This window comes from Mus caroli, chromosome 4 (assembly GCF_900094665.2).
Source record: "Mus caroli chromosome 4, CAROLI_EIJ_v1.1, whole genome shotgun sequence".
Taxonomy (NCBI): domain Eukaryota; kingdom Metazoa; phylum Chordata; class Mammalia; order Rodentia; family Muridae; genus Mus; species Mus caroli.
This window is the reverse complement of record NC_034573.1, coordinates 10367840-10372427: the sequence shown is the minus strand read 5'-3', so window position 1 is coordinate 10372427 and position 4588 is coordinate 10367840. Positions and strand designations below refer to the sequence as shown.

The 4588-nt window shown below is 40.7% G+C and overlaps 1 protein-coding gene across 8 annotated transcripts in view; it reads left to right on the top strand.

The window, feature by feature from the left end:
- Positions 1–4588, top strand: part of Slc26a7 (solute carrier family 26 member 7) — a 121699-nt gene that overhangs the window by 90814 nt on the left and 26297 nt on the right. The window lies entirely within an intron of this gene.

Here is a 4588-nt window from a genome sequence, read left to right as displayed (position 1 = left end):
TGTCTTCATCCAAATGCTGCTAGTGGAAGACTGACTTCCAGGCAACTAGGGTGAGGATCTTATACCCACACCCACAGTGACACACCCATTCCAACCAGGCCACACCTATTCCAACAAGGCCACACCTTCAGATGGTGCCACTCCCTGGTCCAGTGATATACAAACCATCACATTATCCAAATACCTGAGTAGTTGGCAGGTCTCTATCTTAGAGCTATGGTTTTAAAATCACATTTATCTATTTTTTCCTTTATAGATTCATTTTATATTACACTTCAGCTTTATATTAACATAATGAAGTAGAGTAAAAATGCATGTCATGAATGATCTAAACCCAAGATGCAAATCAATACTTAAAGAGGGACAGAAAGATGTTTACAATGCTAATTACAAAATCAGGCTCCTAATTAGGAGTCTGATAGGTAAAATAGAAAGGGAACATAAAGTGTGAGGTGGGGTGTCCTCAGTGGACTGCAGGAGGATGTGGTGGTTTTCAATGTTCGGTATTAACAATTGTAAAGCATTTGGGAGAGATTGGACAGGGAGCTGAAAGAACAAAAAGAGTGAGCTGCCATTCTAAGTTCTCCGACTATAGCATGCTTGTGAATCTTAGTTTTATAACTGAGGAAACACAGTGGAGAAGGAGGAGATCTGGAGACAGGTCTGATGAGTATGTGTTTGGGCATGTTATATTGGAAAGAGTTTTACTAAACAACTTTAAAAATGGCTTAAGATCTTGTAATTGTGGGCAAACAGGGTAGCTCAGAAATTAATCAGCTGCTGTGCCAAACCTGATGACTTGACTCCAATCCCCAGAACCCACAAGATGGGAAAAAGGAACTGCCTCTCACTAGTTGTCCTCTGACATCCACACATGCACTGTGCCCCTCCAATAAATCAAGTGTATAAAAAATGAAATAGGAAATTAGTTGTAAATTGATCTTGAAAATCTAGACTTACATGAAGATACACAGTAAAAGGAGGTATGGGTGTAGCAGATACACTATCATTCAGTGGGAACTGTGTTAAGTTCTAATCATATACTATGGCTGGAGTGTGTTGTGGGAAATATTAAAATGAAGGGCACATCGTTGCACTACACCCTGCTACTCTCAGTCCCCGTGGTCTTGCCGGACAGTGCGTATCTCATGGAGACTCTGACTCAGCTCCCGAATCTCTCCACCCAGCTCACTAACTTCCCACTGGTGGGTTGCTACCATGCCAACCCCAGGTTTCAAAACCCTCATGGCCTTTGCGGTGAACATCAGGCAAACCCACTTTGTTGCCGTACCTTTCTCTCTTGAACCCAGATGTGCTACCACGTGAAGAAAAACACAACACAAACTTAGTTTAGAAACAACAGTAACTCAACTGCTGGGCGCAGCAACTAAACTCCTAATCTTGAAAGCCTTATTAAATCTAAATCCTCTGGAGGCAATTCCTGATGAATCTGCCATTGAAACCTGGAGACACTCCTAGCTACATCCTGTCCTCTCCATGTTCAGTAGGCCCTAACTCTCTCCTGCTTCCTCTCTTCCTCTGTCCAACCTGGAAGTCCCACCTACTTGCCCAGTGATTGGCTCCTTTATTCATTAGGGGATGGTCCACAAGAAATCACCTGAGTACTGACTCTTTCCTCATTTGCAACCCCTCCCAGGAAAGTGGAATTAGCATCAAAATACAAGCAACCCTAGGACCATCCACATCAGAAATGCATCAGAAATGCATTGATATTTTTCTTTTTAAATGTTATTTTTAAAGTTTATATTATATTATGGGTGTTTTGCATTCATGCATGTCTGTGTACCAACTGTGTGCTTAGTGCAAGCTGAGGCCAGAAGAAGGTGTCAGATACTGGTGCTGGGAATTGAACCTGAATCCTCTAGAAAATCAGCTAGTGTTGTTAATCACTGAGCCATCTCTTTAGCCCCAGATATATATCTCTAAACATTTCTTAGCTGTTTCACTGAAGATCTTTTTGTGTTCTCTGTCTGTCTCTTACTCACTTTAAGGTATAAAGTTCAAAAATTATATTAGAAGTCACCACTTTAAAAAACAGTAGTCTTTTATTTTCCCCACCGTTTTAGATTGATTTTATTAAGAGTTGTATGTGAAAACCCCCTGTAAAGAATTTAGAAAATAGGATTCCAAATGAGAGTTTTACTCACAGGTTTAGAGCTGAGTTCAGAAGCTGATCAGATCTACGTAGTTTTAATGGTGCAGATCCATCATCCCACCAGATAGCAAAATACAGGGCAAGGGGAGGTAAAGTAATTCAGAAGCTGCTAAAGTATTTTCCATTGACTCACTGTCTTTAAGGAACAAAAGCCAGATGCCTCCTGCATTTCAGGCAGCTTGGAGGTTAACCTGTGTTTAGTGGTTGTGAATACCAAACAATTCATTCAAAAGAGTGGGAGGGAGAAGAGCTTAAAATTCCTGATATCTGTGATATGTAATGATATTTGGGTCTTTACAGCAGGAATTGTTATAGAACACTGCTGGGACTTATTCTAACTAATGGAGTTGTTCACTCATGTATTATTACATTACATTTGATGATTTTTTTTTTTTTAGCGATAAAATAACCACAGGACATACACTAATCACTTGTTAGAACATGACCTATACAAGATGATGCATGGATGTAGAACTATTCCTTTTAGATATGACTATATAACCTGCAGTAATCATAGAGCTCCTCAGAAAGTAAAACAGGACAATGTCAGGGTGTTCTAGACAGGGAACAGCAGGACACAAGTGCTATAAAGAGGGACACGAGAAAGGCCAATGGGGATATGATTGGGAAGAGAGGAGGGGGATGATGCACAGAGGAAAGAGGGAGGGAGCTTAGAATTGTGGACCAGCTCAGAAGGTAAAGGAGGTAGATGGACAGGAAAGAGTAATAAATTAACATGAAGGATGTTGGATAATGCTTTCCTCAAGAGCCATAGACTACCAAACAAAAATCCAACGTCAGGCATGGGAATCCTCCCTTTGACTTGTTGGTCAGGAGGCTCCAAGAGACTCCCAGAATAATATAGTTTATTGCTGTTGCACTTGGTTGTCTCTCAGAACTTGCAAGTAAGGCCCTATTGCTAAATAGTCCACACACTTTAGATATAGGTCTTGGAGGAAGTAGGGTGAAACTGAATTGGAAGCCTTCTCCCTAGGACTAATGCAAGTATCCAAAGGTACTTTGCAAGCTGCTGGGAAGGAAAACAATCAGTAGAATCACCCAGCTCTAAAACCTACGAACTGCAGCAATGACCAACATTGCAATATGTCCTTAAAGGTACAATAATGGTACTAATAACTTGGAGGTAACCATTAGCCATCTAGTTGGACTTAAGACCCAGTCAGCACGAGGTCATTGCCTGGCACTGTAAACCCAACCAACTGCTTGTGGTTAGTGAGGTCATGGACCCTAGAAGAGAACCTACTACTACCATGTTCCTAAATGAATATAATTGTATAAATATAATTGTGTAAATACTTATCTTTACACCCACACATAAATATAATTATCACATCCCCTTCCCCAGCCCCATCAAAAAAACTTTTACTGGGAGCTGGAGAGATGGCTCAGTGGTTAAGAGCACTGGCTGCTCTTCCAGAGGTCCTGAGTTCAATTCCCAGAAACCACATGGTGGCTCACAACCATCTATAATGGAATCCAGATGCCCTCTTCTGGTGTGGCTGAGCACACTGAGAGTGTATTCATATACATCAAGTCAGTAAATCTTTTAAAAAAGATTTTACTGTAGTAGATAAAGACCCTTACAGAAACCCACAACTGGTCAAAATATGGAAAACAAAACAATGGCTGGGGGAAGGTGCCTAACACCACTTAATATATCTACAAGACAACTTGTACACCTAAGGTTCAGGAAAAAGTATATAAGAGAAGATGGAAATATTACAGGAGCCAGAGGACCAGAATGCATGCTGGCAGATAGTGTTCTCATTATGATAGGAAGCTTCACCCATGAAACTTTAAAAATATGGTTGCCTAAACAAGGCATACACACGTCAGCACCAGTCGATATGCCAACATAGGGGATTCTCATAAGGGAATGCACCTAGATAAATATCTGTGTACAAGTAATGGCTGCCAAGACCAGTCTTAAACCTGTATACATATGAACACTTAGCAGACTAGGGAGACTCTAGTTTTGTGCATATGTCAAACCATGATAATTAAAGAAGAAGAGGTCATGAATTTGAGAGGGAGTAGGAAGACATAAGCAGATGGAAGGGGAAGAGGTAGGGGTGGAACTGATGTCTATATAGTGCTTATGTCTGAAATTCTCACAAAAATTAAATTAAATAATATAGAGCCAGATGGTTCTGCAATTGCTTAGCTGTCTAATAAATTCTAGCCTCCAGGCTATGTGTTCATTTGGTTTTTGTTTTTAAGTGTTGTACTGGCTAGTTTTGTGTCAACTTGACACAGCTGGAGTTATCACAGAGAAAGGAGTTTCAGTTGAGGAGATGCCTCCATGAGATCCAACTGTAAGGCATTTTCTCAATTAGTGATCAAGGGGGAAAGGCCCCTTATGGGTGGGACCATCTCTGGGATGGTAGTCTT